At 44.4% G+C, this 13,587-nt stretch overlaps 1 long non-coding RNA gene across 1 annotated transcript; it reads left to right on the top strand.

Annotated features, from left to right (window-relative positions):
* The first annotated feature begins 224 nt into the window (after nucleotides 1-224).
* On the top strand, nucleotides 225-10,583 carry LOC121876328. The gene is made up of 3 exons (XR_006090754.1): nucleotides 225-322; nucleotides 899-955; nucleotides 10,480-10,583. It is a non-coding gene; the product is annotated as an uncharacterized LOC121876328 (long non-coding RNA).
* The last annotated feature ends 3,004 nt before the right edge of the window (nucleotides 10,584-13,587 follow it).

Genomic DNA, 13,587 nt, shown 5'->3' with positions numbered 1-13,587 from the left:
CCGTTATGACTTCTTGTACGTTGCTGTATCGAGTTATTGCGAGGGTCAGTACATCTCGTCGATATAACTTGATACAGCGAAGTACAAAAAGTTATGGTCAGAACACACACACCTACACTGACAATTTTCCACCATCTTTTGTGTTACTGTTTATAGATTTTTTTTAAATATCAATGAAGTTGAATATAGAGTAATGAAAGCATTCATGAATTTTGTTTCAGGCTGGATGTTCCTTTGACCAAGACCTAATGGATGATGCTAAGGCTTCCACTACCACCAGGGCAACATAAACATTACTGCTGTTCTTATTACGACATGATGGGTAAGTATTTTTTTAATTAACTTTTGGTGTTAACTAAAAACAATGTTATTATCATGGTTGTTCCTGTCAATGGGGGGAGGTGGCAGAATCTTCTCAGGCACGTTTGTTGTAATGGATGTTTATATAATAAGAGAAAAAGAAAACGTGTTGGAATCTGAAAATATACAGTTTTCCTTCAGAACTTTATGATTTTGTCATCAAACCTCCCTCAGGAAGGATCAAGGTCTAAACCACTAATAGTGACAGACAACAGGAACCAAGTAAACCAAACTTAATGATCTTACACATCTAGTGATTCGGTTCGGATTGGTGGGTTTGTCACCATTTCCCTTAGCCCCACAAACTGTTGTCATTTCGTAAGAACACTTCTAAAGAAATTGCTGTGGTTACATAGGCATTATATAATCCTCTCCCACCCAATAAATAATTTTACCTTTAAAACCAACCACAGCTTTGAGATCCTTCCAATATATAATGGGATATAAGTGGTGATATTATCATTAACCTTTATGATTTGTTTATTGGAGTAAAGTGTTGTGTAGAGTTAATCTGATTGGGTTTTTTTCTTTCATATAGGTGAAAGTTAACAGTTACTCGAAGGACCGTAACACACCATAACACATTACACTACAGGTATGTCCAAGTAAATTTTGTGGTAGGATTCATTCTAAGAAAAGGTGGTAGCAAAGGTCACACAGGGTCAGAGAGACAACTATATTGTTGACTTTTCGTCTCGAGGGACTTGCTCAAAGGAATACACACTTGGATTTTTTTTTTTAAGATTTGCAAAATCGCAGCAAATTTTTGCAAATTTTGGGGTATGTAACTGTGCATCTCCCCACTAGCGTGAGAGCGGATACCCATTAAGAAACCAGAGGATTTCTTGAGACCGTTTGGTGGTTAGGCTTTTGGCGAAACCTCTCTGCTGTGACAAGGGGAAAGCAAGTCTCTCCCAGCTAATTGTGTTCCAGTGCACTATTAGGTAGTGCTAGAGATAATTTTCTGCTCCTCTGTTGCAGTCTTATATACAGTATACCCTCTCCTGCTGGTACTTGTAGACCCTTTTTCACTATTGCATGGACAGCCAATCTCGGCCGGTGAAGGGTGCTTTCTTCCCACCTTGTCATATCCTTCGAGTGGTGAGCTCTCATAATTCGTGGCCGGGTAGTACCAACTGGGGAGTACGTGTTATTGTTCATTCTTTATTTGCTCCCGACTGGGTGGGATGTCCATCTATATGTCTCGCTGCCCTAGAACAGCCTTGGCAGCATCATCAGTTAACCCGTTCCTTGAGATTCCGACATGGCATGCACCTGCTTTCGTATTACTGGGTTCTACGGAACCGTGTGTGTTATACACTGTATTATTGTGCGGCGTTACATCCTTCATGTTATAACTCATAATTTTTAATGTTGTTGGACTAGAGCAGGGGTCACCAAACCACGGCCCGCGGGCCGGATCCGGCCCGCGACGTCAGTTCATCAGGCCCGCCGACGGTACTTGAATTTGCTTGATAAAACGTGCACACTAGGTCTGATGTAACTATCTTTTTGCTAACGTCGCCTTCTTTGATAGCTTTTTAGTAAATATATATGTTGGTTGTCTTTGTTTTTTGTGCATTGCACGCCACTCACCCATGATTAACATGGAATGCTAAACTTAGTTTTTCGTCTTTTTTCCCAGAGCTTTCGTTCTGGCTTGCAAGTATTGAACAGAATGATTATGCGGCCCACGCTCGTCATTCTTTCAGTTATCCGGCCCACTGTGAAAAAAGTTTGGTGACCCCTGAACTAGAGCATTATTAACATTGCTACGCACTTAAAGACTTTAGTTGCTGAATCACAGTAATAACATTTTAAGAACAACCACCATCTCGTGTTCATTCCTTTGATAATGTCCTTCGAGACGAAACGTTAGAAATAAAGTTGACTCTGACTGTTTCCTTCAACCACTTAACCATTATTCTTTTTGTACTTGCTCGGGAGTCTTGTGTTTCCGGTAACTATAAAGGCAGCGGCACACTGGGCACTTTCCTCCAAACATGTTGCCCGTTTTGCTGGCCGTTAGACTGACGGCCTAGCAAGCAGCACGATTTTTGCCGTTGTTAGAAATGGACAACGGTTTGGCGGGGATCCTTGCTGGCCGGATTAGTGTTCAAATGCGCTTCATGTAATTTTAAGTAAAAAATTAAATAAATCTTTAAACAATAATAATTAATAAAAATATAATACATAAACCTGTGATATATTTCTATTTATTCGTCACTTTAAAACTTCTTTAGTATTACTAAATCATTATTCAGGGTCTTCTTTGACCAGCCAGCCGCCGCCACTTTTAAACAAACTTCACGACGCACCCATTAGCTTTTCTTTAGCTTTTGCAGACGCCTCACTTGCTTCACCAATTAAAGAACTATGACAATCCTGCAAGGCCTTAACTGTAGTACCGGGATCTATGGCGAACCTCCTCTAGACGCTTTGTTGTTGTTTTCGTTGTGTTGGTCAGACGCGCTAACAAAACATCCCAGTGGGACGCAAAACGTCTCTTTCTTTTGCCGGCCGGTGTTTGCCAAATATGTTTGGAGGAAAGTGCCCAGTGTGCCGCCGCCTTAAGTTGCCCTTACGTCCTGTGTTGAAAATCGGGATCACGTTTGCTTTGTAAAGTCACTCGGACAATTTTCTTAATCCAGTGATTTTACAGATATTGACTTGCTTATATCAGTCTCAATCAACTTTGTAAACTTTGAATTCCTTTACATCATTATTACATGATCTTTTAAGTCATTTTCCATTCCACGTCTTGCATCCTCTTAGAACTGGCATGTTTTCCAGTGTTTCTTGTGATTACTAAAAATCGAGTCAAGATTGAATCACAACAAACAAAAGACATTTTTTATTGCACTTTTCGCAATACGGGATTGAATCTAGTAGTTATTTAGTTATTTGAAGGAAACAATTTAAAGTCTTGATGGAGGGGGGGGGGACATAGAACCCGAGTCGATTATGTTATAGTAAGCAGAGCGGCAAAAATGATGATATTACCAACTCTAGGGTGTGTGGCTGGGGTCCTGGTATCACCCACTCTAGCGTGTGTGGCTGGGGTCCTGGTATCACTCACTCTAGCGTGTGTGGCTGGGGTCCTGGTATCATCCACTCGAGGGTGTGTGGCTGGGGTCCTGGTATCACCCACTCTAGCGTGTGTGGCTGGGGTCCTGGTATCACTCACTCTAGCGTGTGTGGCTGGGGTCCTGGTATCATCCACTCGAGGGTGTGTGGCTGGGGTCCTGGTATCACCCACTCTGGGGTGTGGCTGGCTGTATCACCACTCTAGGTGTGTGGCTGGGGTCTGGTATCATCCACTCTAGGGTGTGTGGCTGGGGTTCTGGTATCACCCACTCTTGGAGTGTGTGGCTGGGGTTCTGGTATCACTCTAGGGTGTGTGGCTGGGGTCCTGGTATCACCCACTTTCTGGAATGTGTGTGGGGTTCTGGTATCACCCACTCTAGGGTGTGTGGCTGGGGTCCTGGTATCACCCACTCTTGGGTGTGTGGCTGGGGGTTCTGGTATCATCCCACTCTGGGTGTGTGGCTGTCCTACACCCACTCTTCGGTGTGTGGCTGTGGCACCACTCTAGGGTGTGTGGCTGGGTATCACCCACTCTAGGGTGTGTGGCTGGGGTCCCTGGTATCATCCACTCTAGGGTGTGTGGCTGGGGTCCTGGTATCATCACTCTAGGGTGTGTGGCTGGGGTCCTGGTATCATCCACTCGAGGGTGTGTGGCTGGGGGGGTGTGTGGCTGGGGTCTGGGTATCACCCCTCGAGGGTGTGTGGCTGGGGTCCTGGTATCATCCACTCGAGGGTGTGTGGCTGGGGTCCTGGTATCATCCACTCGAGGGTGTGTGGCTGGGGTCCTGGTATCATCCACTCGAGGGTGTGTGGCTGGGGTCCTGGTATCATCCACTCGAGGGTGTGTGGCTGGGGTCTGGTATCATCCACTCGAGGGTGTATGGCTGGGGTCCTGGTATCATCACTCGAGGGGTGTGTGGCTGGGGTCTGGTATCATCCACTCTGTGTGGCTGGGGTCCTGGTATCATCCCACTCGAGGGTGTGTGGCTGGGGTCCTGGTATCATCCACTCGAGGGTGTGTGGCTGGGGTCCTGGTATCACCCACTCTTGCGTGTGTGGCTGGGGTCACTGTCGGCCAAGATATTCAGATGAATGAGTGGAACGCTGCATTTATGTTGTTGTTCTTTGTTTTTTTACCTGGGAATGGTGGTCTATTGGATTCGATAAGTTGTGAGATATCCAGTGTAGGGAGTTATGTCTGCCGCAGTGTGTCGGTAGTGAGCGCCGCGCAGGTGTAGCCTCTGACAACTTTAGTCGCTAAGCTGAGAACGAAATTTATATATGGCTCCGCAGATTTTTTTTTTTTTTGTGTTCCAACATTTAACTTATAACTTTTAGACATTTGTTAAATTTAGGAACCCAAATGAAGATAATTGGTCAGTCAAAACAACAGAAAATCTTCAAACACGAGGTGATCCTTTGTGACAAAACATAATTTACATGTTGACAAACTCGATCTTCAGCACATCCAATACTCACATAACGACTATCACCACTACAACAAATAAACTTACTTAGTCAAGTTATAATAGTCACTTTTACTCTTAGTCTGAGTACTTGCAGCAACAGGTTCTCACTTTCCATGACATTGTAGTATTCGCCTTTTGACACAAGATACTTTTTGCACTCATCAAACCGCTTCAACGACACTCGCCTTCAACACCTCTTCCACAAGACCAGAAGACAACTTGGCTAAAGAGGCGTGAGCGGAGAAATAGAATACAGTAATCAAACAGCCAGGGATGTTTTAACACTACAACAACGATGTCTTAGATAACATGTGAAAGGATGTTTTCATACATAAAACTGTATTTTTAACTTTATATTTTATGTTATCACAAGGGATGTTTTAATATATATAAAGATTATTTTGTTGGTCTCGTGTAGCTCTAGAAATCGCCGTGGGTTCCTGGCAAGGCGTACATAACATGGTAGTCTCAACAATTTATTTAAAGATATTCGGTAAGATCGTGTAAAAATACTGACAATATTGCAGTAATTACGTGAAATATCTTAATATTTCAGCTGAGAGTAATATTGCTGGAGCTGTCAGTGATTGACTTTAATAGTGCATTTATAAGAACATTAAACAAAGTGGGCCCTAAGTACTCCACCTTAGGGAATAGTTGCATATCTTTAACATCACTTTTGTAACCCTGAAACTGTTTGTGAGGTAACCATTTATCCAGTGTAACAGACGTCCTTCTATATCCATCTTGGCTAATTCGTACAATATTAGTTTCCTATTGGCAATACCAAGTACAGTTTAAAGGTCAAGAAATGTGGGTGTATCTATGCCCTTCATCCCTATGCTCAGTTAGGAATGTGGTGATTCACTTATGTACACGGTTACCATGGGGACATGTGTTTTCTGATCCTGTATAAGAGTCCGACTCTCAAAGGTTTTTTTTTTACACAGGCAGCTGGTTAGTGATATAGGGCGAAAGGCATCAGTCTGTCCCGGCTTCGGTATTGGTACAACAATACTGCTGGTCCCTGATGTGGGTAGTTGGCTTTCGGCATGACTCATATTGTACAATGCCAGTAATGGATTGTCGTGGTTGTTGTGATTCTTGTTTGTTGTTGTCGTGTTGTTCTGACCGTAGTTTGTTATTGTCGTGGCTTAATGATTTTGTTGTTAATATTATTGTTGCTGCTAGTGTTATTGTTGTGGCTGGCGTGGTTATATTTTTCCACAGATGATATCATGAATATCCTGGAAAGATATGAACAGGATAGGTGTCCGTCCAACAACAAATCAAAGAACTATGTTATCATGTATTTTGATGAAGGAACCATTGTGTGTGTAGCAGAGGAGGTGGTGGTGCTGAAGGACGGCGTGAAGGTGTGTGTGGACAGGTATATTACACCCCTGATTGACGGGAGGGGGAGGCCTGAGAGGAGGTAGGAGGGTAGGAATATATCTCACTCATCTCCCTAATATTACCTCGCGTGATTCTCCTCCCCAGAATTGACAGATCGAATGACTTGTTTACTCGTCGGATGGAGTTGAGCGTATCACATAAAGGTGCAAGTCTAACCTGTTATTTGTGAAGGTTTACGGCCCAGGTACGGGAATTTTTTTTTCTGACAGGTTAATTGGTGCTCTTGGTACAATAGGGGGATTGGGGATATGACAGGTGGATTCTTGTTAGTTTATTATTATTATTATTATTATTATTATTATTATTATTATTATTATTATTATTATTATTATTATTATTATTATTATTATTATTATTATTATTATTATTATTATTGTTGTTTTTGTTGTTATTGTCGTTGTTGCTGTTGTTATCGTTATCATATTTTCTTTGTAAACTTCACCTACTGATCAGTCCAAATTAGTCAACAGTGAAGGCAAGATAACACATACTGACGAGGGAGTTTTACACGTCCTCCCTCACACGTCTTATTGTGTGACCTCTGACCTCTATCTCTGACCTCTGACCTCTGATGTTCGATATGCCAGATAAGTCCATAGTGATATGTAAGAAGAATGAAATACAAAAAGAAAAAAAGAAAGAACAGAGAGAGAGAGGAATAAGAGAAAATAAAAAGAAAAAACGAAGGCAGAAGAATGTACTGTAGATGGAGCAGAATGAAATAAAGAAAGAAGGAGTAAGAGGATAAAAAAGAACAAGAAAAAGAAAGAAGAAAATAAAATAAGTTTCACTCCCTTCCCTCCTCTCCTCCCTCCCTCCCTCCCTCCCTCCTCCTCCCTCCCCCCCTCCCTCCCCTCTCCCCCCTCCCCTCCCCTCCCTCCCCTCCCTCCCTCCCTCCTCCCTCCTCCTCCTCCCTCCTCCTCCCCTCCCTCCTCCCTCCACCCCCCTGCCTCCTCCTCCCTCCCCTCCCTCCCTCCCCTCCCTCCTCCCTCCCCTCCCCTCCCTCCCTCCCCTTCCCTCCTCCCTCCCTCCCCTCCTCCCTCCCTCCCTCCCCTCCCCTCCCCTCCCCTCCCTCCCTCCCTCCCTCCCCCCTCCCTCCCTTCCCTCCTCCCCTCCCTCCCTCCCCTCCCTCCCTCCCCTCCCCTCCCTCCCCTCCCCTCCCTCCCTCCCCCCTCCCTCCCTCCCTCCCTCCCTCCCTCTCTCCCTCCCTCCCCTCCTCCCCTCCCCTCCCTCCTCCCTCCTTCCCCTCCCTCCCCTCCCCCTCCCTCCCTCCCTCCCCTCTCTCCCCTCCCCTCCCCTCCCCTCCCTCCCCTCCTTCCCCTCCCTCCCTCCCCTCCCTCCCCCTCCCTCCCTCCCTCCCCTCCCTCTCTCCCCCCCACCCCTCCCTCCCCTCCCCTCCCTCCCTCCCCTCCCCTCTCCCCTCCCCTCCCTCCCCTCCCTCCCCTCCCCCTCCCTCCCTCCCTCCCTCCCTCCCTCCCCCTCCCTCCCTCCCCTCCCCTCCCTCCCTTCCCCTCCCTCCCCTCCCTCCCCTCCCTCTCCCTCCCCTCCCTCCCCCCCTCCCTCCCTCCCTCCCCTCCCTCCCCTCCCTCCCTCCCTCCCCCCTCCCCTCCCCTCCCTCCCTCCTCCCCTCTCTCTCTCCCCTCCCTCCTCCTCCCTCCCTCCCTCCCTCCTCCTTCCTCCTCCCTCCCTCCCCTCCTCCCTCCTCCCCTCCTCCCCTCCCTCCCTCCCTCCTCCCTCCTCCTCCCTCCTCCTCCTCCTCCTCCCTCTCCTCCTCTCTGGGTGCGTGTAAGGTACAGAGACTGGCTGCCTCCTATATCAAAACTCAATATACATTTTAAGTACATACCATCGTGTATATTCCCCGTATATGATATATTTCAATATATTTCGTCGCTGGCTGATGTATGATTCAAGAGTCATTGGGTTCAGTATAATAATTAGGTGGCAACTTATGGAATAGGTTAGTAATATTTCTGGAAGGGAAGGGAGATTATGGAATGGGCCAATATTTTTTTTCTGGAAGGGAAGGGAGATTATGGAATGGGCCAATTTTTTTTTTCTGGAAGGGAAGGGAGATTATGGAATGGGCCAATATTTTTTTTTCTGGAAGGGAAGGGAGTTTATGGAATGGAGAGGGAGATTCACTGTTAACTGGTTGCGTCCGTTAATGGAATAATGGCGTTCGTCATTCACTGTTAACGGGGACGGTTGTCGCTTCCATAGCTATTAACGGGACACTGTTATTGATACGCCTGTTATTCAGATGAAAATACTGCCTCTTTCACTGTTAACAAAATTAGATTAGTACCTCTTCTACTGTTAACGGAATAAGTTTAGTCCCTCTTTTACTGTTAACGGAATTAGATTACTGCCTCTCACTTTTAACGGATTTAGATGAGTACCTTTTTACTGTTAACGGAATTAGATTAGTGTCTCTCCTGTTTACAGAATTAGATTAGTACCTCTTTCACTGTTAGCAGAATGACATTTAACTTTATATTAACCTATTGAGTCTTTATTTACAAAACACGGCATAGGAATGACGAACTTAGGACGGGAAAGGCACTGCGCACTTTCCCCGCTTAACTGAAGAGTTTACCTTCCTGGGGGAAATATCCATAAACTGAAAATACCTCCCCGAAATTTCCCACCAAAAATTCCCCCAAATTAACCAAAAATTTCCCCAAATTCGCCCAAATTCCCAAATGACTACAAAATCTCCCACTGCCTCTCTTTATGTTTGGAGATGCGTTTCAGAGGCATCCAAGAATATTATTGTAGTCAGAGGACAAGATGTTGATATTAACCCTGACCTGCTAACACACACACACACACACACACACACACACACACACATAAAATAAACACGTCAAAAACAAACACACAAACACCGGCTATCACTCTACCATAACTAGACATATTCTCATCCTTAATTAAGAGAGAGAGAGAGAGAGAGAGAGAGAGAGAGAGAGAGAGAGAGAGTTATTATACGACCCTCTGAGGTGTGAGACTCGTCGTGACCTCTGAGGCGGTAAGTGATAAGAGGTAATTATGGTAATCCTTCAGGTAAATAAGGAAATGAGTCGTTGTTACCTTCTTGCAGCGGATTAAGAAAATACACACACACACACACACACACACACACACACACACACACATATTGTACAGTTGATGGATTAATGTCGGGAAGGATAGAGTAAGATAGAAATGGCGTCTAAAGAGAGAGGCTATTTTTAAGAGGGATTATTAACAATATTGACTTCCAGACTCATCCCCCCTCCCTCTCTTCCTCCCTCTCTTCCCCCTCGTGATGAACTATTGTGTGTCCAGGAGGCTCCACTTATCTCCTCTTCACCTTTATCAAAAATTCTGATTACGATTTTTTTGTAACTCGGAGAAGTGAAAAGGTAAACATGAGGTGATTTATTTACTGGCATAGTCGCTCTGATTCGCTCATTTACGTTCCCGGTGGACGAGGATTCGGTGTTTCTTTTGTTGTCATTTGAGTGTTTATAGTTCGTTAGTGAGCTTTGACACGACTTATTGTTTGTGTGTTGTATTGTGTGATGTTGGGGAGGAGGGTTGTGGTGCGCAGGCAGGAATCGTTGTTACAGCTGTCAGGGACTTGTCAGCTGCTGAATATCAGGTGTTGGTGTGTTGTTGCGTTCTTCTGGCTGACCACTGCTGACCACAGTGACAGGTGAGAGGTCAACACGCACCTCTCCCACACATCCCACATAAGTGTGAGTGTGTGTGTGTCTGTGTGTGGAATTCAGGGGTTGAGGGCTGCCGGCGGCCAACACCGTCACAATCCTTCCTACTGCCTTACCTGTCCCTCAGGTTCCAGGCATCACGACAGGTGCTCTCCTCTACCTTGGTCGCAGTGCATTTTTGTCAAAACCATTTTTGTTCGTAAAGTACACACAAGTTGTTTGTGTATTCAAATGTAAGCTTAACCTCGACACTATCTTGAATCAACTGTTTTAAACTATAACCAAGTAGAGGTAGGTTCATGTACACAGCTCCCCAGGCCAGGCCAGGAACAAAATATAAATTAGAAACTAACTAAAAAATAAATGAATAAATAAATAAAATTAATTTCCATTTTTTGCCAACGCTCTTGGTCATTATTGTGTCCAAATTTCAGCTTCCCAAATCAAATTGTGTCGGAGATATCACCGACCAGGGAATTACTACACCACGTGAGGCCCCTCATAATACCATCTGTGAGGGAATTACTACACCACGAGAGGCCCCTCATAACACCATCTGTGAGGGAATTACTACACCACGTGAGGCCCCTCATAACACCATCTGTGAGGGAATTACTACACCACGTGAGGCCCCTCATAACACCATCTGTGAGGGAATTACTACACCACGTGAGGCCCTCATAACACCATCTGTGAGGGAATTACTACACCACGTGAGGCCCCTCATAACACCATCTGTGAGGGAACTACTACACCACGTGAGGTCCCTCCTAACACCATCTGGGAGGGAGTTACTACACTACGTTTTTGCTGTTCAACACCTAAATTAATCTGAATGTTCACTGTATGTTCCTTTACCTTTCTCTAATGAAGGCTTTTGTTAAACCACCAATGTATGTAATAAGTCATTTATGCCCAATGTATATTTTCAGCCTTCGGGCTGCAGAACTTTTTCAATAAACCGTTAATTATTATTATTATTATTATTATTAAAATGATAACAGACGAGCGGACCGACTACCGCCCGTCTCCTGCCCACTTCTCGGAAATCACCTCCTTCTACCCAGTTGTCGTTATAAACAATACACAAGTTTACAACAGGCAGCAGGAATATATCTACTAAATTTTGCCAACTTTATTTAGAAAACGGAATGAGGACAAGGTGTAGTAACGTCGCTACGTGGAAGAGAATAGTCACAATATAGCTTTTTCCTGACTCCACACTTTTGTTACGCCCTGTAGAGTATATGTTAGTAAATGCAATCTCTCCAAAAGACCTTCACGATATATGAAGAGGAACGCCGAGAATTTTAATTTTATTATTATTATCTGCGGTGTGAGGAGGATAATACCATACCTGGCAACCCGACTTTAACCTTTTAGTTTTCATTGTTTCCCCTTATTTAACGCATAAAATCACACCTGGATCAGTTATTGTCTGAAACCTCTTAAGTACGATTAATATTGCTCGCTAAAAGTGAATAATAGATAAAGATCAATACTTTGTAGTTTTATCGGAGAAAGTTACAAATATACATGTAAGGCTTCCACCACAACCACCAATCCCAACGTAGTTTCTTTCACCTATTTACAAAACTCTGTGCTGATTGGCTGTATCAGGTGAGCTAGAGAAAACGAAAGGCGGAGGGATAACTATGTTGATGGTCATAACTTCGTGAGGTGGTAGAGGCCAGCAAGCTTGGCCCCCACATACCACCGTGATAATCCGACATTATTGCTGTTTACCCTTTATGCCAGCACGACCTGGCCTTTGTGTTAGACTTCTGAGGTTGCAACACAGCTTACTTCTCGGTTGGTAAAGGTTAAACATGGCGGAGGGTTTTAAGAGAATAAAATTAGCTATGCACACGAGAACTGTTTAGAATACGAAATTAAAACAAAGTATTGAATTTTACTTTTTTTATGTACTAGCGGAGGTATCTGATGTAATCTATGCATGCCCATCGAGGAGAGGAGCTTAAGATATGCCCGGGTGAGATGAGAATCGACTGTATGATCCTACCTGGCATACAGATGACTCGTATCTGATGCTCACTTGTTTCTGACCACAACAACAACACCACCAGCCGCACAGACCCGACCCACCCTACTATCTCCTGCACGATATTACTAAATATAATCATGCCCCATTAAGGAAGGACTCTAGTTGTGCATTTTTGGCTATAGATGGACACACCTTGTAGGCATCAGAAGCCCCAACAAAACATTTCCAACTCATGATATCAATAAAATAACGAAAAACTGATAAAATAAATCAAGGTTATTAGTTCAAAACACATATAACAATGGACAGTAAGCGACCGAAGTAAAGTGTAAACATAACATCACGTGCTGAGCCAACAGGTTTATGACAGCTTGTATTGTACACTGATTATGTTCACTCTACTTCTTCTCCTCCTCCTCATCCTTCTTCTTCTTCTTCTTCTTCTTCTTCTTCTTCTTCTTCTTCTCCTTCTTATTATTATTATTGCTGTTATCATTATTATTAGTAGTCGTAGTAGAGTAACATGGAGTCACCCGGGGTAGGGACAGATGCTAGTGCACGACCGTGATGGGAAGAAAGAATATTTTATTTTATTTTATTATATTTTATTGTTTTATTTGTTTTGCCCGGGAGGGAAGCTTATCTGATTTACTGGTGAGAAATTGAATTATGTAATGCTTAGGAGCCCCAGCTTATTCCAAATGATGATTAAGCACCCTAACCTAACCTGACCTAACCAAACCAAACCAGTAAGTGACATAACTACACAACCACTACAGTCACATCACCACCACACAACCACCACACTATCGCACCACACCACTATCACCACATCCTTACACCATTACATCACCACACCACCACCACAAACAATTCAACAACAATAATACCACCCCCACCACCACCACCACCACCTACCAACCTTCTCCATAAATGGCAAAAATACGACCATCTGTCAGCAGCGATGCTCTGTATGACGAGAGGGAGACAATTTGGTGAGACGCGAGAGATTAATGTTTGAGATAATGGGTGATAAATCTGTGAGATAAGGAGGAGTGTTATTATCTCTGTCCTCTGGAGACAACGAGACGTGATGAACCCACGTGATAGGTGACGAGGCAAAGTGTATGAGTTTCTTAAAGCTTCGTATACCTGTGTGTGTGTAGCCTCCTCGAGTCACCTGTGAAGATTAGGCACTCCTAGCTTATTTCACCTGGTGATTCAATACGCTATCGCTACCCTAACCTAACCTACCCTAACCTAACCTAACCTAACCTAACCTAACCTAACCTAACCTACCCACCCCCCCCCTCAAGGTAGCGTTAGGGTGTTGGATCATCAGGTGAAATAAGTTGGGGTGTTTTATCTTCAGGTAATCCGCTACCTCTTAGATCCTAGGGGTTGATATAACGTATCTAGTAGAGTCTCGGTGCAGATTGGGCGCCATTTTGACTGGCTTCGTGTCCTTCCTTGCTTAAATGATCCTCAATATTTCTCTCAGGATTTGGGCCGGTGGGAGGGGGGATAGATGGGCGGG

Source organism: Homarus americanus, unplaced genomic scaffold (assembly GCF_018991925.1).
Source record: "Homarus americanus isolate GMGI-L3 unplaced genomic scaffold, GMGI_Hamer_2.0 scaffold34921, whole genome shotgun sequence".
NCBI classification, from domain to species: Eukaryota; Metazoa; Arthropoda; class Malacostraca; order Decapoda; family Nephropidae; genus Homarus; species Homarus americanus.
This window is presented reverse-complemented; position numbering and strand designations above follow the sequence as displayed.